The sequence below is a fragment of the Gossypium hirsutum genome, chromosome A04 (assembly GCF_007990345.1).
Source record: "Gossypium hirsutum isolate 1008001.06 chromosome A04, Gossypium_hirsutum_v2.1, whole genome shotgun sequence".
NCBI lineage: Eukaryota > Viridiplantae > Streptophyta > Magnoliopsida > Malvales > Malvaceae > Gossypium > Gossypium hirsutum.
Window position 1 is genome coordinate 32,627,488 of NC_053427.1, and position 21,667 is coordinate 32,649,154.

A 21,667-nucleotide genomic window follows, 5' to 3' on the forward strand; every position below is an offset into this window, starting at 1 on the left:
TTGCCGGTTACTACAGACGGTTCGTAAAGGGTTTCTCGATGATAGCCACACCAATGACGAAACTACTTCAGAAAGATGTGAATTTTGAATGGACAGAAAAATGTCAGAAAAGTTTCGATCAACTAAAAGCTTATTTGACTGAAGCTCCAGTACTAGTGCAACCTGAATCAGGTAAAGAGTTTGTCATTTACAGCGACGCACCTTACTTGGGTTGGGTTGTGTATTGATGCAAGAAGGTCGAGTTGTAGCTTATGCGTCGAGGCAATTGAAGCCACATGAGAAAAATTATCCAACCCATGATCTCGAATTAGCTGCCATCGTTTTCGCTTTGAAAATATGGCGACATTACTTATTTGGTGAGAGGTGCCATGTATTTTCGGATCACAAAAGTCTCAAATATTTGATGACTCAAAGAGATTTGAATCTGCGACAAAGACGTTGGCTTGAGTTGTTAAAAGATTATGAGCTTGTCATTGACTATCACCCGGGAAAGGCTAATGTGGTTGCGGATGCTTTAAGTCATAAATCACTGTTTGCTTTACGAGCGATGAATGTATACTTGTCTGTTCTATCCGACAATGTGTTAGTAGCAGAATTAAAGGCCAAACCCTTGTTGATTCATCAAATTCGTGAAGCTCAGAAAGTTGATGATGAATTGGTTGCAAAACGGGTTGAATGTGTTTCGAGTATGGAATCAGAGTTTCAAATTGATGATGACGATTGTTTGAGGTTCGGAAGTCGTTTGTGTGTTCCAAGAAATTCAGAACTTATTTCGATGATTCTGAATGAAGCTCATTGTAGCCGAATGTCGATTCACCCGGGGAGTACGAAAATGTACAACGATCTGAGACGTCAGTTTTGGTGGCATGGTATGAAACGAGACATTTCTGATTTTGTTTCGAAGTGTTTAATATGTCAACAAGTGAAAGCGGAACATCAAGTGCCTACAGGTTTACTTCAGCCAATCATGATACCTGAATGGAAATGGGATCGAGTCACGATGGATTTTGTATCTGGGTTGCCAGTGTCGGCAAGTAAGAAAGATGCGATTTGGGCTGTTGTTGATAGACTGACTAAGTCGGCTCACTTTATCCCCGTACGTACGGATTTTTCATTGGATAAACTAGCTGAATTCTATGTTTCTCAAATTGTAAGATTACACGGGGTACCTATTTCTATTGTGTTGGATAGAGATTCGAGATTCACCTCCCGATTTTGGAAGAAATTGCAAGAAGCTTTGGGTACCAAGTTGCATTTTAGTACCGCTTTTCATCCACAGACTGATGGTCAATCCGAGCGGATAATTCAGATACTCGAGGATATGTTGAGATGTTGCATCCTTGAGTTTAGTGGTTCATGGGAGCGGTATTTACCTTTGATTGAATTCGCTTACAACAATAGTTTTCAATCAAGTCTTAAGATGGCACCTTACGAGGCTTTGTACGGTCGTAAATGCCGTACACCATTGTTTTGGACCGAACTCGGTGAAAGTAAAATTTTCGGAGTTGATTTGATTAAAGATGCTGAGCAGAAAGTAAAAATAATTCGTGAAAGTCTGAAGGCAGCATCAGATCGTCAAAAGTCGTACGCGGATTTAAAACGAAGAGATATTGAGTATCAGGTGGGAGACAAAGTGTTTCTTAAAGTTTCACCTTGGAAAAAGATACTCAGATTTGGCCGTAAGGGCAAGCTGAGTCCGAGGTTCATAGGGCCGTATGAAATATCCGAACGAGTTGGTCCAGTGGCATATAGATTGATTTTACCCCCTGATCTCGAGAAGATTCACAACGTTTTTCATGTTTCGAAGCTTCGACTTTACAGATCTGATCCTTCGCACATAATAAATCCCTCCGAGGTCGAAATTCAAGCCGATATGATTTATGAAGAAGAACCGATTCGTATCCTAGCCCGTGAAATGAAAGAGTTGCGAAACAAAAGGGTTCCGCTAGTAAAGGTGTTATGGCTCAAACACGGGATCGAAGAAGCTACTTGGGAAACCGAGAACTCTATGAAAGAACGATACCCAAACCTATTTACCGGTAAGATTTTCGGGGACGAAAATTTCTTAAGTGGGGGAGAGTTGTGACAGCCCTAAATTGACCCTAGTCGGAAAGTGGTTTCGGGACCGCTAAACCGAGTCACCGAAGTATTTAAATATGATATTTATTAAAATATGTGAATATGAATGTGTGAAAGTTTTAAGCTTCGATTTAGTCGATTGCATGTGAATTTAGTTAATAGGACTTATGTGTGACACTTTTGAAATGTGATAGGTTAATCTATAAGGATCTATTAATGCATGTTTTAAAAATGATGGGTTTGCATGTCAAATTTCCATTTATAATAAGTAGTGGCCGGCCATGGTATGGGCTATTAATGATAATATGTATTTTTTTATTGACACTTTTAGTTACAAAATAAAATAATGGATTAAGAATAATAAAACATGAGGTGAGTGGGAGGAGAAACCAAAGTTGTTTCATCCTTGCTCCTCATTGCCGTAACTAGAAGAGAAAAAGCTTGGAGAAATTCAGCTATGGTGGTTAGCTAAATCAAGGTAAGTTCTAGGATGATTCTTGGATTTTTAGCATTTTTTTTGAGTTAGTCATTAAGTTCTTTGCTTAACCCATGACCAAATTTAAAATGGTGTGGTGTCTTGAGCATTCGGCCATGGTAGGAAATGGAAGAGATATATGGTTGTTTTCATGTTTAATGAATAAGTTACAAATGGTTGTTAATTAAGATAGTTTAAGGTATTTGTAAGTAGTTTGAATAAATGAACAATAATAATAAATCATCTAGTGAATTGGTGTAATTGCCGAATTTGAACTAGGAAGTTATTGAGTAATGTTTGTATTTTAAGTGATAGAATAGAGTGAATGCTTGGAATGTGATATGTATGAATTATAAGTTGGATTAAAGGCTGTTATATTGCCTTATCATTTTCGGAAATGTGCTTTGTCAAAGAAATTAAGGGTTGATGTTTAAGTGAGGTAAGTATAGGTATATTCGGCTTGTAGTTTTATAAATGTGATACGAGTATTTTGTTTTGTAAATGAGTAGTAAGTATGTTAAGAATGGTTCTTGTATGTATACGTATATGCAATGATGTTTAAGTACGAATGTATTTGGATGGATGTGCTTATAAGTATAACTTGAGACAAAATGGTATTTAGTCAATACAAATAACCATATTTGTAGAATGTATTAAATATATAATCGGCCTTAACATAGATATGCATATATCTATAAAAATTGTTAATGCCTAAGTAAGATGTTGGGTTGTGCATGACTAGAGAAAATATATATATATGCGTATGGTGTTTGATAGTTAACCATTAAGTCATATGTACATCAACCTTATAATATACATGTATTATATTAAATTGCCTATTTGAATTGAAATTAAATGAATTCAATTGTTTTAAATTACGCTCAAGAGCAAAGAGGATCTAGATCTGATAAGGGAAAGGAAAAAGTAATCGAATAGCCGTTGAAGTCGTTCGACAACATCCGAGGTAAGTCTTCGAGTAATGGAACTTAGTTTATGATTTGATTAAGTCATGACATATAAGCATAACAAATAAACGGTGATATAATGATTCTACTTGAATTATATATTGTGACAGCCCAAAATTGACCCTAGTCGGGAAGTGGTTTCGGGACCACAAAACCGAGTCATAAAAATAATTGATTTCCATATTCTATGCTTATTATGTGTGTACATGAGTATGTGGAAGTTTCATTCTCCAATTTTGCCAATTGCATGAGAAATTATTAAATAGGGATTGATATGAGACATGGTGAAAATATGATAGGCTAATTTAAAATGGTCTATTAATGCATGTTGTGAAAATGATGGGTTTGCATGTCAAATTACCCAAAATTTGAGCTAGTGGTTGGCCATGCTATGGGTGGAAACATGTTGGGAACATGTTGGCCTAGTGAGGTATGTAGGAAAAAAATAAAATAAGGGGCATGGGCATAAAATAATGAAAAGGAGTATGATGAATACAAAAAAAAAATGTGTGTAGTTGTTTCCCCCCCCCATTGCCGTGAGCTAAAGAAAAGAAAGGAGAAAATTTTTGTTCATCCTTTCTCATCTTCATTTAGCCGAAACTAGAAAGAAAAAAACAAAGAAAAAAATGCTCATCCTTTGGTTCATCCTTGGCCAAAAGTTTTAAGGAGGAAGGAAGAAGAAAGGTTGAAGAGGTTCGGTCATGCATGTAGCTAGGCTAAGGTATGTTTGATGATGTTCCATGAGATGCATGCATGTTTTAGTTGTTAGCTTGAGTTCTACCTAGCCCATGGTCTAAATCTTGCTATGTGATGGAAATGACACTCGGCCATGGATGCATCATTCTTGGTTGATGTTTGATGTTGTGGTGATGAGGCATGAGGATGAGTTAAGATTCGGCCTAGGTGGAGTTTGTGTTAATGCCATTGCATGCTAAATATGAAGCTTGTTAATGATGCATGTGATGGTGGCTTGATGATTCTTGAACCTCCTTTTTAGCATTTTTGAGTGAGCACATATGTGCATTGGTTGCTAAATGGAGAAGAATCGGCTAGCAAGTTGTGTGCTAAGGCCGAATATAACTTTTGCATGTTAATGAGCAATGCATGTGTTAAATTGATGGAAAGGGAGAGGATGCTTTACTAGTGTGTATATGTGTGTATTAGCCAAGTTTTGAACTTGAAACAAAAGGGTGTTTAGTCAATACAAGTGACCATACTTGTAGAATGTATTAAGTGTTGAAATCGGCCCCAAAATAGACATGCATATTCGGCCAAGGGGGAAAAATTAGCTAAAATGTTGAGTTTGATTCATGATTCCGTACATATGTGACTTTAATGTCTAATGTATAAATATGGGCTAAGTGCCTTGTGTTCCTCTTTTCGATGCTCAAATGATTAAATCAATTTATTTGTTTAATTAAGCTCAAGAGCAAAGGGGAACTAAATCCGATAAAGGGAAGGAAAAAGTGGTCGAATAGCTATCGGAATCGTTCGACAACACCCGAGGTAAGTTCTTGAGTAAAAGAGCTTAAATTATGATGTGATTAGATCATGTTTTAAGCAAATTAAAATCATGCTCTTTGTGTGGCTATTGAGCCGAATTTGCAAGAATGATAAATGTCTAGTGTTTGAGTTTTGCTAACGAAAATGAAATACGAATGGGCCATGATTTGTTGTTAAATGTGCATGGTTATTTGAATGATGTCCGGGCTAAGTCCCGAAGGCTTGTGCTAAGTGACAATATCCGGACTAAGATCCGAAGGCATTTGTGCGAGATACTAATTCCGGGCTAAGCCCGAAGGCATTTGTGCGAGATACTAATTCCGGGCTAAGCCCGAAGGCATTTGTGCGAGATACTAATTCCGGGCTAAGCCCGAAGGCAATTGTGCGAGTTACTAAATCCGGGTTAAGTCCCGAAGGCATTTGTGCGAATTACTATAACCGGGCTATGTCTCGAAGGCATTTGAACGAGGAGCTATATCCGGTTAAATTCCGAAGGTACGTGATTTGGGAATGAATGAACTTGCTGTAAATTTTCAGTTAATACTCTCGAAACATCCCAACATTGAGGTATGTTTCGTATGTGCTTGAATTTAGTTGAGCCCTTACAAATAAGTATTTGCTCAGTTGATAAACGAGCTACCGGCCTTTGGCTAAGTTGATCTTTTGTGTATGTACATAAGGGTTGATAATGTGAAGCAAGTATGATATCGAAAATTTGTGCATATGAAATTATCCGTTTAGCCATATGAGTGCTATACTTTTGTTGTGCTGGAATTCCTTGCTCAAAACTTACTAAGCATAAATTGCTTACTCCGTTTCATTGCTCCTCTGTTTTATAGATTGGTTCTCCAGCTATCGGACTCGGGATCTTGAGGTCAAAGTCGCCCACACTATCAAAGCCCCCTTTTGGTACAATTTTGGTTGAACTTCGAAATGGCATGTATAAGACTACCCGTTTGTTGTGGGTCGTGGACCCTTTGGACTTGTATAAATTTTGGATAGCCATGCGAAAATGGCTTATATGTGTTTGAGTATATTGTTATAATCATTTGGTGTGGATATGCTTGACAAGGATTGGCCATGGGGATGGTTAATCACTTTCATAAATTGTGCTATTTATGCAAAAAGGGCTAGTTGAATCATGGAAACCATGAAATAGGTAAAGTCTACCTTAAAGGCAGATGCTGACAGCAGCAGTGATGTAGATTTAGAAAATCACTAAAAATAGTAGGAAGAGAATTAAATAGTGAAAAAATTATGTAAACAAATCTTAATGAATCTACTTTCATAGGAAAGTAACGAAACAATCATACGGATAGTATGTTAAGAGATATTCAGGTTCTCGTGAGACAGGGCCAGAGCGGTTTCTGGATTTCCTGTTCCGACTTTGGAAATTCATTATAATTTAACCAGAGATAATTAGGAGTCATACCATATATGGATAGATTCCTCTCTGAGTCTAGTTTCTATAGAAACAAACGGCATCAGTATTGGAGCCCTGTACAAGGAGATATCCAAGTCGTAATGCGCAAAGGTCAGGGTAGTCGATCCCTGTAACATGGGAGACTTTGACTAATAAACTGTACTAATTGGCCCGACCAAAAATTCTAGAAAAAAATATGTAGATGGGCATATGAGTCTAGTTTCGGGGAAAAATCATGAAACTGATTTTCGAGTTGTGAAACTCAAGATATGATTTTTAAAGCGACTAGTATGCAGATTGACAGCGTCTGGGAAATATTTTTATAAGGGGTTTAAAGTCTGTTAACACCTCGTGTTCGACTCCGGTGTCGGTCTCGGGTTCGGGGTGTTACATTTGATTGGTATCAGAGCTACGGTTTAGTCGATTCTAGGACTACCGTAATACGTTGGGTCTAGCTATACATGCCATTTTATGTGATTACTTGATAGTGTGGTGATTTCTGACAATTGTAAATGTGTTTATTTATAGTAATGGATCCTGATCCCGACCGAGAGGTAGCTGATGATCTTGAGAGTGTAGCGCTTGCTCCCGCACAAGGGACAGCACCGGCGGACTCTCAACCTAATGCTAGTAACCCGAATGAGGAAGCTAGACAAGCTTTCTATAGCGTGATGAATGATTGGTTCAACCAATACATTCGAACTAATACGGCTGTTCCACAACCTCCATTCCCGACTAATACCACCCCCGCACCTACAATACCTCCGGTAGCTGACCAAATAAGGTCAAATAAGCCCCCAGTTGACAGAATCCGAAAACATGGGGCTACTGAATTTAAGGCTACGGATAGCGACGATGCCGAGCAAGCTGAATTTTGGTTGGACAACACTATCCGGGTACTCGATGAGCTATCTTGTACACCCGATGAATGCCTAAAGTGTACTATCTCCTTGCTACGCAACTCTGCCTACTATTGGTGGAGTACTCTGACTTCTGTTCTGCCCCGAGAGCAAGTAACTTGTAACACCCCGAACCCGAGACCGACACCGGAGTCGGACACGAGATGTTAACAAACTTTGAAAAATTTTTCCAGACACTGCCCAGTCTGAGTACTAGTCGCTTCAAAAATCATATCTTGAGTTTCACAACTCAAAAATCAGTTTTGTGATTTTTCCCTGAAACTAGACTCATGTCCCCACCTATGGATTTTTTTCTAGAATTTTTGGTGGGCCAATTAGTACAGTTTATTAGTCAAAGTCTCCCATGTTACAGGGGTCGACTACACTGACCTCTTCCCATTACGACTGGGATATCTCTCTGGACAGAGCTTCAATACTGATGCCGTTTGTTTCTATGGAAACTAGACTCAGAGAGGAATCCATACATATATGGTATGACCCCTAATTATCTCTGGTCAATTTATAGTGAATTTCCAAAGGCGGAACAGTGAATCCAGAAACTGTTCTGGCCCTGTTCCACAAGAACCCGAATATCTCTTTCTGTACTGTTCCTATAATTGTTTCGTTACTTCCATATGAAAGTAGATTCATCAAGGTTCGATTACATAATTTATTCACTATTTAATTCCACTCCTACGAATTCTTGTGATTTTTCCAATCCACACCACTGCTGCTATCAGCTTCTGTTTTCAAAGTGAACCTTACCTAATTTGGGGTTTCATGGACCAACTAGGGCCTTGTCATACATAAGCCCACATATGATCATACTTAGCCATTCTAGTGGCTGATCATTTGCTCAACACTTCCATTCCCACATAGTTATATCATGAAACATCTATACATTCATAAATACGAATGGTCTAATGCCATACTCCACTTCTACAAGCCATTTTCGCATGGCTGTACACTTATACATTTCATAAAGTACTCGAAAGACAACAACGGGTAGTCCTATACATGCCATAACAAAATTCAACCAAAATAGTACCCAAAAGAGCCTTTGATAGTGTGGGCGACTTCGACTTCAAGATCCCGAGTCCGATAGCTGGAGAACCAAAAATCTATAAAACAGAGGAGCAATGTAACGAGTAAGTAATTTATGCTTAGTAAGTTTGAGCAAGGAATTCCAGCATGCACAAAGAATATCACACATTTAGCTAAACGGAATATTTCATAATACGCAATTTATCGATTTTAAACTTGCTTCACAACATTAACAACCCTTATACACATACACAATAGACTAACTTAGCCGAAGGCCGATAGCTCGTTTATCAACTGAGCGAACATTTATTTGTAAGGGCTCGATTTAATTCAACACATACGTAACATATCCCCATATTGGGATGTTTTTCGAATATTCGCTGGAATTTTACAGCAAGCTCATTCGTTACCAATTCGCGTACCTTCGGGATTTAACCGGATATAGCTCCTCGTTCAAATGCCTTCGGGACATAGCCCGGTTTTAGTAACTCACACCATGCCTTCGGGACGTAACCCGGATTTAACAACTCGCACGAATGCCTTCGGGACTTAACCCGGCTTTAATAACTCGCACGAATGCCCTCGGGACTTAACCCGGATTTAGTATCTCGCACAAAGGCCTTTGGATCTTAGTCCGGATATATTCGCTTAGCACAAAGCCTTCGGGACTTAGCCCGGACAGCATTCAATTAATCATACACATCTAACAATAATTCATGGTACATTCATATTTCATTTTCGTTTACGAAACTCAAACACAAGGCACATATTGTCCTTGCACATTCGGCTCAATAGCCACACATAGAGCATGATTTAATCACATCGAAATTTAGGCTCTCTTACTCAAGAACTTACCTCGGGTGTTGTCGAACGATTCCGCTAGCTATTCAACCACTTTTTCCTTCCCTTTATCGGTTTTATTTCCCCTTTGCTCTTGAGCTTAATTAAACAAATAAATTGATTTCATCATTTAGGCATCAAAAGATGAACACAAGGCACTTAGCCCATATTTATACATTAGACATTAAAGTCTCATACATGCAAAAATCATGCATCAACACAACATATTAGCTAATTTCTTTCCCCTTGGCCGAATATGCATGTCCATTTTTGGGGTCGATTTCAACACTTAATACACACATATACACACTAGTAAAGCATCCTCCCCCTTTTCATCAATTTAACACATGCATTGCTCATTAACATGCAAAGTTACATTCGGCCTTAGCACACATCTTGCTAGCCGATTCTTCTCCATTTAGCAACCAATGCACATATGTGCTCACACAAAAATGCTAAAAAGGAGGTTCAAGAATCATCAAGCCATCATCACATGCATCATTAACAAGCTTCATATTTTGCATGCAATGGCATTAACACAACCTCCACCTAGGCCGAATCTTAACTCATCCTCATGCCTCATCACCACAACATTAAACATCAACCAAGAATGATTCATCCATGGTCAAGTGCCATTTCCATCACATAGCAAGATTTAGACCATGGGTTAGGTAGAACTCAAGCTAACAACTAAAACATGCATGCCTCTCATGGAACATCATCAAACATACCTTAGCCTAGCTACATGCATGGCCGAATCTCTTCACCTTTCTTCTTTTTTCCTCCTTAAAATTTTTGGCCAAGGATGAACCAAAGGATGAGAAAATTTTTCTTTGTTTTTCTTTCTAGTTTTTGGCAAGCATGAAGATGAGAAAAGGATGAACAAAATTCCCCCTTTCTCTTCTTTAGCTCACGGCAATGGGGGGGGACAAACACTACACACACATTTTTTTTTTCTTTTGTTTCCATTTCTTTATTACCCATACTCCTTATTTTATTCTTCCACTAACAAAACATGTTTCATGACATGTTTTGCCCATCATTCTTTGTCATGGCCGGCCACTACTCATTAGGGGGGGAATTTGACATGCAAGTCCCCCCTTTGTCCACATGCACTAATAGGTCCTCACACATTGACCTATCACATTTTAGAATTTTCTCACATAAGTCCTATTGACTAAATTCACATGAAATCAACCAAATTGAAGCTTGAAATTTTCACACATTCATAATTACATATTCTAGACAATAAGTATCACATTCAAACGTTTCAGTGACTCGGTTTAGCGATCCCGAAACCACTTCCCGACTAGGGTCAACTTTGGGCTGTCACATAACTTGGGAGTTTTTCCAAACTGAGTTTCGGAAAAAGTATATCAGTCAGAGATTTGTTGATCAAAAACGGAAGGAATTTCTTGAGCTTAAGCAAGGTTCTATGTCAGTTACTGATTACGAGCGAAAATTTGTTAGACTTAGTAGATACGCTCGGGAATGTGTTTCGTCCGAGGCTATTATGTGTAAACGCTTCGAGGATGGGCTGAATGAAGATATAAAAATGTTCGTTGGCGTTCTTGAAATACGAGAGTTCGTAGTACTTGTCGAGCGAGCTTGTAAAGCCGAAGAGCTTAGAAAAGAAAAACAAAAAGTTGATGAGGGAACTGGAGAGTTCCGTAAAAGATCTTCGGGAAAGTCTCTTCAACAGGCATCGAAGAAATTTCGAGATGATGTGGGCTGGTCGAGAGGCACTTCGGGCCTTTTTAGATGATATCGTGATCGACCCCCTATGGGTACACGAGGCACTTCGGTCGCCAGTGTTGAGAATGAACGTCGAGACAGAACGAAATGTCGATATTGCGGTAAATGGCATTCGGGGAGTTGTAGATTCCCTGACCGCTCTTGTTACAAGTGCGGATCGGTTGACCACTTCATTAAAGATTGCCCGAGGTTGTCTGAACAGAATGTAAATCAGAGTGGGAAACCGGGTGCACCATTGCTCGAGGTAGACCATCTGGAAATACGGGCAATGCTGGTGGTGGTCAGAGAGGATCTAGAGATGCTACGACCAGATCCGAGGCTCGTGCGCCTGCTAGAGCTTATGCTATACGTGCCCGCGAGGATGCTTCTTCGCCTGATGTTATTACCGATACTTTTACTCTCTTGGATACTAATGTAATTGCTTTGATTGACCCCGGTTCTACTCATTCTTACATATGTGAAACCTTAGCATCCAGTAAGACTTTACCTATTGAGTCTACTGAGTTCGTAATTCGGGTGTCAAATCCCTTGGGTCGTTACGTGCTTGTCGATAAAGTGTGTAAGAAATGTCCCCTAGAAATTCGAGGTTCCTGTTTTCCGGCGGACTTGATGCTTTTGTCGTTTGATGAATTTGATGTTATTCTTGGTTTGGATTGGTTGACCGCGCATGATGCGGTTGTGAATTGCAAAAGCAAGACTATTGATTTGAGGTGCGCAAATAACGAAGTAATCCGAGTTGAGTCTACGGACTTGGAGGGGATGCCAGCTGTAATATCAGCAATGTTGGCCCAGAAATATGTAAGAAAAGGGTGCGAAGCATACCTTGCGTATGTACTGGATGACAAAGAATTAGAAAAGAAACCCGAATCTGTGCCGGTGGTTTGTGAATACCCGAATGTTTTTCCTGAAGAATTACCGGGTTTACCACCTGTTCGGGAGGTAGAGTTTGGTATTGAGCTTGTACCTGGGACTACGCCGATTTCGATAGCTCCGTATCGTATGGCACCAACCGAGTTAAAAGAGTTGAAAGCTCAGTTGCAAGAATTGACGGATAGAGGTTTTGCTCGACCAAGTTTCTCACCTTGGGGTGCACCAGTATTGTTCGTGAAAAAGAAGGACGGAACCATGAGGTTGTGCATTGACTATCGTCAACTGAATAAAGTGACGATAAAGAACAAATATCCGTTACCGCGTATCGATGATTTGTTCGACCAACTGAAGGGAGCCTCAATGTTCTCAAAAATAGATTTGAGATCGGGCTATTATCAGTTGCGAATTCGAGATTCGGACATACCCAAAACTGCCTTCAGAACGAGATATGGTCACTACGAGTTCTTAGTGATGCCGTTTAATTGCTTAACTATGTTTTATTCTTTGTTACAATAATTAACTTCTATGTTATTTGACTTGTATGATAAAAAAAACAATACTTACATACATATTAGTTGTAATTCGTTATTTTTGAGCTTGACTGTTAATTCCATACTCTGAGAAGAAGCACACTTGTATTCAACTGATAATTAGTTATTTTTCTAGTTATGTGATTTCTTCAATTCAATCTCGATTCTAACCTTTTCTTTCAGCTTCTGACCACACCCCCTAGCCACGTTACAACCCTCTAAAGACCTTTTTGATTGATGTATCATCTCAATATATAGTGGTGGAGACTTGATTTTCATGCAAGCCTATGGTAATAACTTTTCATACTGACTAATGAGTGCTTTATTTGATGTCCTTAAACACCTCGAGTGATTTGACTGAATCTTTAGTGAGGATGTTAAACTCTGTGATATTTTGATCAAAGGTGATTACTTAGATAAAGGGAGACACCTATGTTTTCATGATAAAATGCTCAACTTGGAATGTTTGAAAATTTGATGTACTTTTTAGTTGAATTTTCAATGTATGAATACTTATGGATTATTTTGAGATATTATTGATAGAGATTATGAATTGAGAAGAATTTATTTTGATTGTGAGTTGAGGATTTTGCTTGAGGACAAGCAAACACTTAAGTGTGGGGGTATTTGATAAACCGTAATTTATACATATTTTTATCCCATGCTTAGCACATTTATGGATGATTTCTCCTTAGATTTGGTGAATTCGATGCTCCTAATTCTTTAATTTCATGTTTTATATCAGGTGAGCATAAGAGAATAAAAAGAGCGAGAAACGGGCCGAAAACGGAGAAAATAGACCCACGTGGGAAATCAACACGGCCTGGACTTCCTCATACAGGCGTGGCACATGGTCGTGTCCATTTTGCAGGATTGAAGCATGACTTACATGGGTAGACTACACACCCGTGCCTATTCAACAGCCTTGACCACGGGCTGGAGTAATCGCACACGGACATGTCACACGGGTGTGTCCCTGCCGAGCCCAAGTATAGTCCTATTCGAAAAAGGTCACTTTTGAGGGCTCTTAGGCATTCTAAAGCCTATTTAAACACCGTAGGAGGTACTTAGAGGAGACACAAGGAGTAAGAGGTAAGGAATTTCTCAAGGGAAGCTGATTGGTCCACCTCAGAAGCCAGATTCATCGTCAAGACTAAAGATCTCCCTTCAATTTCCATTCAGGGGTTTTGGGTTTTCTTTATGTTTTTTATTCATTATTCTTCTGAGATATTTTCTTTTATAATCATGAACTAAACCCCCTAAACACCTAAGGGGAATGAAACCTAAGACGGATCGTGTTATTATTATCTAAATTGTATGATAAATATTTGACTTGTTCTTAATTATGTGTTCTTAATTCTTGTTTTAATATTCCAGGATATTAATTCAAGTTAATGCTCTTATTCAGAGGAGGAATAGACCCTGTCTAAGAGTAAATTTATCGTAATTAAGCGGAGTCGATTGCACGCCTAGAGATAGGGTGATAAGATTTTGTCAGATTAGGGTGAAACCTATTAAGGGGATCCATAGGTCGAGTTAATGCAACACTAGGGCATTAATTAGAAAAAGAATTCAATTTATCAACCTAGGGTTAGACGTTATTAGTCTCGAGAGAGATAATAATATAAATTAAGGATTTCTACGGATCAAGTCAAATGAATAAATCGTCTGATTCAGAGTCAAATAACAAGTGAAGTCTAGGTGGATTTTTCCTTGGGTATTGTCTTAAACAATCGAGTTTTCCCAAAAGCTTTTTCCCAATTTTTTCTCTGTGTACCCTTAGTTTAGTTAATTAGTCTAGATAAACAAATCGCTTAATTTTTAGGTTAGATTATAAAAAGAAAGTAATTACTAGTACTATTGGTTCCTTTGGGTTCGACAATCCGATCTTGCTAAAGCTATACTACTATTCAATAGGTACACTTGCCTTCATTGTGATAATAGTTAGTTTCAAGAATGACTAATTATAAATCTTTAAAACCTGTCGCGAGTATCACGTATCAGGTTGGACATGGAGCCTTAATTTATTGGATAGTCAAAGGATAGGTAACTTAATTGATAAATAAATAATAAACCTAAAGGCTAGCTATAATCTTTTTCTCTTCTTCTCTTCTCCGCCGAAATTTTCAGCTAGAAAGGGGTTTTGAAAGCTTGAAAATTTCAGCCATTAACGTCTCTCATAAGTAAGTGATTTTGATGACTTTTCTTGATAATTTTTGTACCTTTGGGATCCTTGTAGCATAATCTATCTAATGAGGGGACTATTTTGCAAAATGATGGAGAGTCTAGGGTTTTGCCATGAAAGCATTTATGTGTTTAGCTAAAATTTTATGGAAGAAAATGAATCTTGGCTGTTAAATAAACAACTTTTGTGAAAGTGGTTTCATGAAAACACCTAAATGGGCTATTTTGTAAAGCTTGTAAAATAGGTGGTAATTGTGTGAAATGTTTGAAATTTTGAGTTGCTATAGGTATAAAATAAGTCCTGGTAGGCTTGTTTAACAAGAAAACGTGATAAAAAATTATTTACGAGCCTAAGATAAAAATCGTAATTTTTCTGAATTGTGAATTGTAGAATGTTTTTATTAATGTGATGATTAAATGAGTGAAATTTTATTATTATAGATCAAGAAATATGCAATCCGGACCTAGACTTGGGAAAAGCCAAGCAAGCTAATTAAATGCAATTAGTCGCCTACATTTTGTATACCGAGGTAAGTTGTAGGTAAATAATGTAATTTATTTGTATTTATGTATTGCATAATTAATATGGCATAAATTGTAGGCTATTGCTGTGAATGTGCATGATGAGAATTGATGTAGTAGAGACTCCCGGTTGAATCTTAGGAATAATTTGGATATCTATGCCATGACCTTTGGGTGATGTGTGTCTCAATGTAAGACCTGTCTGGGACACGGCATTGACACAGATAAGTGAGAGCCAGTGTGAGACCTGTCTAAGACATGGCATCAACCTCAATATATGTAAGCTAGTGTAAGACCTATCTGGGACATGGCATCTGCTTGAGTTGTGTTAGTGTAAGACCTGTTTGGAACCTAGCATCGACACAGATAAGTGAGAGCCAGTGTAAGACCTGTCTGGGACATGGCATCGACTTAGATGTGAGAGCTAGTGTAAGACCATGTTTGGAACATGGCATCAACATCGTACTCTATGTTTGAGACTTGGTGATTATCCTGTAGTATTCCAAATGGTTTAACGGGAAATTTACGGTTAATGTCAAAATGATAGCGCTTATGACCTTGTTGTGAGTGGTACAGGTACTTAAATGAAATTGATGATATGTGAACCCTATTCTTGTTGTATGAATAGTGAGGAATGAATATGAGTAAGAATTATTATGAACATTTACTCTTTGTATGAGTTATGATATATTAGGAGTATGATCACATGTGGTAACATGGTTGTTATTTTGATATTTACATAACTTACTTAGCTTTGTGCTTACCCTTTTTCTTTCCATTTTCTTGTAGTGCCATCAAATCAGCCCGTGGTCAAAGAAAGTCAGAGACATCACTCACACTATCACTCTAAGCTTTTGGTATATTTAGTTTTATTAACATGAGAATAGCATGTATAGGGATTGAGTCTTTTTGTTATGTGTCACATTGTTAAGTTAGCTAATTGTGTTGGCATGGGACAAAAACTTTCATTTTGTATAAGGCCATGGTTAATGGTTAATATTCATTATTGATAATTGCAAATGATGATGCTTCCCTGGATGAAAAAATGCATGAATGATCAAGTGCATGTTTGGTTATTCAAGTGTTATAAGGTTTGCATTTGAATGTCATGTTGTGGTTGATTTAGTCTTATATTGCTGTGTGAATTGGAGATATTTGTTGTTGTTAGGTGTGCAAGTAAGGGTGGCAAAAAGGCTTGGTAGATAGCCTTATTTTTTCCACATGAGTAGACACACGGGCATGTGTCTAGGCCGTGTGTGACACATGGTCAGTCTATGGGTGTGTTGTCCGACCGTGTGTCCCCTGTACCTTAAAATTTCAAGTCAGTATAAATGGTATTAAACATATGGGTAGAGACACAACGTGTGTCTCAGCCATGTGGAGGACACAGCTTCTGGGCATGGGTGTGTGCCCAGCTCTCGTGAAGTCTGCACCTTAAATGTGGAATTTAAATTTACCACACGGCCTAGCACACGGGCGTGTGCCTTGGCCATGTGCCCCTAAATGGTTGTTGACGTTACAAACAGAATGTTAAGCTTTTTTGACACAGGGGTGTCATGGCCGTGTGAGGGACACGGAAAATGGAAACGGGTGTGTGCTAGGCCGTGTGAAAGCCCTTGTAGGATCAAATTAGGAATTAATTCCATACGGTTTAGGGACACAGACGTGTCTCGATATGTTTAGGCTGTGTGAACTACACGAGCCTTCAACATGGCTATGTCAAGAATTCCACACGAGTGTGTCGCCCCTTCTACATGGGCGTATACCCCTGTTTTGAGAGTCATTTTCCAGAGTTCTTTAAAAGACCACATTTGGTTCTGAATTGTCCTTAAAGCTTGTTGTGTGCCTATAGGCCCGTAATAAGGAATACTAGACAAGGTCTTAAAAGTTTTTAAGATTTGTAAATGTTGGAATGCATGTGTTTCAATTTAGTAATGCCTTGTACTCAGTTCTGGCCTCAGACTCGAGTAAGGGGTGTTACATTTAGTTGTATCAGAGTTATAGTTTAGTCGATTCTAGGACTAACCTAGCCTGAGTACGACTCTAGCTATACATGCCATAGTTGTATATCAATAGTATGACGACTCCTGACGAATATAAATCATGTTTTTATATAGTAAATGGATCACGACGAAGCTATGGTGGATGATATGGAAAGTAATGTGCCAGCTCCCGCTGAAGGGACCGCGCCGGTTAAAAGTGAGCCCATGATGATGAGTTAGGGCGAAGAGACTAGAGAAGCCCACTTTTATATGATGAATTCTTGGTACTCGGAGTTCGATCATGAAAATCTGAACCCTCCACCTCCTCCACCTCCTCCAATCCCACAGCCTGCCCCTGTAGCTCCTCATGGAGTAGAAATGGTTAGAAGACAAAAACCTCCAGTGGATAGAATCTGAAAGCATGGGGCTGAGGAATTTTAGGCTAGTCTTGATGATAAACCAGAGAGAGCATTGTTCTGGTTTGAAAATACCATCAGAGTATTTGATGAGCTATCATGCACGCTGGAGGAGTGCATGAAGTGTGTAGTGTCACTCCTACAAGACTCGACCTACCAATGGTGGCATACTCTCATGTCAGTGGTATCGAGAGAGAGAGTAACATGGGAATTTTTCGAGGAAGAGTTCTGTAAAAATTATATTAGCCAAAGGTTTATTGATCAAAAGAGGAAAGAATTCCTTGAACTGAAGCAAGCCGTATGATAATGACGGAGTATGAGCGTGAGTTTGTGAGGCTAAGCAAATATGCACGGGAGTGCGTATCTACAGAGGCCACCATATGCAAGAGCTTTGAAGATGGTTTGAATGAAGACATCCATCTGTTAGTTGGCATCTTAGATTTGAGGGAGTTTGCGGTACTTGTTGAGAGAGCTTGCAAGGCTAAAGAATTGGCTAAAGAGAAGGGAAAAGCTGACATTGAGTCTCGTGACTCAAAGAAAAGATAGATGGGAAAATCACACTAGACCTTATCCAAGAGATCATGAGTGTTTCCTGCTCGATCAAATGCATCGGTAGGATTCTCGAGCAAAAACAAGAACAAGCAGCATGTAGTGTCTAAAGCACAAACCACTTCTATCGCGAGTGTTGCTTGTGCTCGACCAAATAGACCAGAATGTTCATAATGCGATAGACGTCATTTTGGTGAGCCGAGGTAATGATATAGGGTGTTTCAAATGTGGATCACTGGACCATTTTATTCGTAGTTGTCCCGATATGGTCAAGAAAGATAAGGATCAAGGTGTGGATTGGGTAACACTCCTTCAAGGGGTAGACCACATAAGAACCCGGGAAGTGGGGCTAGCAATAGAGGTACGCCTAGAGATGCTACTGTGAGGTATAAGGGCAAAGCACCTACAAGGACTTATGCTATTTGCGCCCATGAATAGGTTACATCTCCCGATGTGATTACGGGTACCTTTTCCATCCATGATATACCTGTTGTTGCTTTGATTGATCCGGGGTCTACCTATTCCTATATTTCTATGAAATTGATACCCAGTATGAACATGGTAGTCAAGTCCACTGAAATTGTGGTAAAAGTGTCTAACCTATTAGGAAAACATGTGTTAGTAGATCAAGTGTGCAAAACTATCCCTTGACAATTAGAGGTCATTGTTTTCCGGCTATCCTTATGTTATTGCCTTTTGATGAATTTGATGTAATCCTCGATATGGACTGGTTGACTCCTCATGATGTTGTAGTGCATTGTGGACAAAAAGTTATCGAGTTGAAATGTGAAAGCAGGGATGTTATTTGGGTTGAATCAGGTGAAACAGATAGCTTATCTCACTTTTATGTTGAATACTCAAGTAACTGAAGTGAAGATTGAAGCTTATCTCACTTTTATGTTGAATACTCAAGTAACTGAAGTGAAGATTGAAGCTTATCTCACTTTTATGTTGAATACTCAAGTAACTGAAGTGAAGATTGAGTCAGTACCAGTGGTATGTGAGTACTCGGATGTGTTTTCAGAAGAATTGCCTGGATTGCCCCCAAATAGGGAAGTTGAGTTTTAATAAACCGTAATATATACTTATTTTTACCCCATGTTTAACGCATTTTATGGATGACTTTTTCTTAGAATTGGTGAACTCGATGCTCCTAATGCTTTAATTTCATGTTTTATACTTAGGAGAGCATAGGAGAGCGAAAGAAGCGAGAAATGGGCCAAAAATAGAGAAAAATGGGCCAAAGTACGAACTCAACACGGCCTGGACCTCCTCATATGGGCAGACCATATAGCCGTGTTAATTTGGCAGATTCAAAGCACGACTCACACGGGCGTGTACCTGCGGAGCCCAAGTTGAGTCCAATTCGGAAAAGGCCAATTTTGAGGGATTCTAGGCATTCTAAAGCCTATAAATGCACCCTAGAGGAGGAAAGAGAAGGAGGGCACGGATAGGAATGAAAGAATTACTCAAAGGAAGCCGATTGATCCATCTCAGAAGCCAGAGTCAGCATCAAGACTAAAGATCTCCCCTCAATTTCCCTTCAGGAGTTTTGGGTTTTCTTTATGTTTTGTATCCGTTATTCTTTTGAGATGTTTTCCTTTTTAGTTATGAACTAAATCCCCTAAATACTTAAGGGGAATGAAACCTACGACGAATCTTGTTATTATTTTTTGAATTGTATGATAAATATTTAACTTGTTCTTAATTATCTATTCTTAATTCATGTTTTGATATCCCATGATACTAATTCAAGATAAGCTCTTATTCAGAGGAGGAATAGACCCTGTCTAAGAGTATATTTGTCATAATTAAACGGAGTTGTTTGTGCGCCTAGACATAGGGTGACAAGATTTTGCCGGATTAAGGTGAAACCTAATAAGGGGATCCATAGATCAAGTTAATGCAACCCTAGGGTGTTAATTAGAGAAAAGTCTCAATTATTCAATCTAGGGATTAGACGTTATTAGTCTTGAATAGGGATAATAACATAACTTAGGGATCTCTACGGGACAAGTTAAATGAATAAATCGTCCGATTCGGAGCCAGAATAACAAGTACAGTCTAGGTGAATTTTTCCTTAGGTATTGTCTTAATTCAATCATTTTCCAAAAGTAATCCCCCAATTCCATTCTCTGTGAATTCTTAGATTAGTTAATTAGTTAGTTAAAACAAATCCCCCTTATTCTTAGGCTAGATATTAAAAATATAGTCATTACTAGTACTTTTAGCTCCTTTGGGTTCGACAATCCGATCTTGCAAAACTATACTACTATTCGATAGGTACACTTGCCTACATCGCGATAATAGTTAGTTTCAAGAATGATTAATTATAAATATTTAAAACTTACTTATCACACAAAATCACACGATCAAGTTTTTGGCGCCGTTTCCGGGGAACTAAAATATTAGGAACACTCAATTTTTATTACTTTAGCCATTTATTTTTCTTGCAATTTAAATTTAAATTTTTTATTATTATTTATTAATTTACTTTTTCTTTCTCTTGGCGGCTTTTTATAGTTTAAGACTAGAAGAAACCAGTCAGGACCACTACTTTTTGACGAAGAAATCGATCGCATAGTTCGCAGAAACCAAAGAGAAATAAGGCGAAGCTTAAGATACACAGAGAACGAGAAAGAGGATGATACCCAACCCCCAACTGAAGAGATGGCTGAAAACCAAGACATTCAGCTACCTCCTGTAATTGTGATTAATCAAAATCCTGCTCCACACATTATGTATGATTATGCTAAACCTTTTTTAATAGGAACTGAATCAAGCATAGTTAGACATGCTGTAGCTGCAAATACTTTTGAACTAAAACCTAATACTATTCAAATGATACAGCAATTTGTTTAGTTTGATGGTCTGCAGGATGAGGATCCCAATACTCACTTAGCAAACTTTTTGGAACTATGTGATACATTTAAAATTAATGGTCTTTCTGATGATGCCATTCGTCTTCGGTTTTTCCCTTTTTCATTGAGGAACAAAGCTAAACAGTGGTTGAACTCATTACCACGAGGGTCAATCACTACTTGGGAACAAATGACCGAAAAATTTCTATTAAAATATTTTCGGCCGGCTAAAATAGCCAAATTACGTAATGATATCTCTTCATTTGTGCAGAAGGACTTAGAAACTCTTTACGCTGCATGGGAGAGATACAAGGACTTACGGAAAAGGTGCCCTCACCATGGGTTACCGCTTTGGCTTCAGGTTCAAACATTCCGTAATGGCCTAAATCCTTCGACTTGGCAAATGGTTGACGCAGCTGTTGGCAGAACCATCAATAATAAAACACCTAAAGATGATTATGAGTCTATAGAGGAGATGTCACTGAATAAATATCAGTGGCAAGTCATGAGGACAAAAACAACGAAAATAGCCGGTGTTTATAACGTCGATTCGGTCATCATGCTCTCTACTCAGGTAGAACTCTTGAATAAGAAAATCAATGGTTTTCTTATTTCTTCACAGGTTCACCCAGTAATGTAGTGTGAAGCAAGTGAAGGTGGATCAAGCAATTCGAAATACCAACCTTATGGCCATAACATGGATAATGAGCAATTAAATTACATGGGTAATAATTCTCGATCTCAAAACAATCCATATAGTAACACTTACA

The 21,667-nt window shown here is 38.5% G+C and overlaps 1 non-coding gene across 1 annotated transcript; it reads right to left on the reverse strand.

Annotated features, from left to right (window-relative positions):
• Positions 1–21,135: 21,135 nt before the first annotated feature.
• Positions 21,136–21,242, reverse strand: LOC121228532 (small nucleolar RNA R71). The gene has a single exon (XR_005926108.1). It is a non-coding gene; the product is annotated as a small nucleolar RNA R71 (small nucleolar RNA).
• Positions 21,243–21,667: the final 425 nt, after the last annotated feature.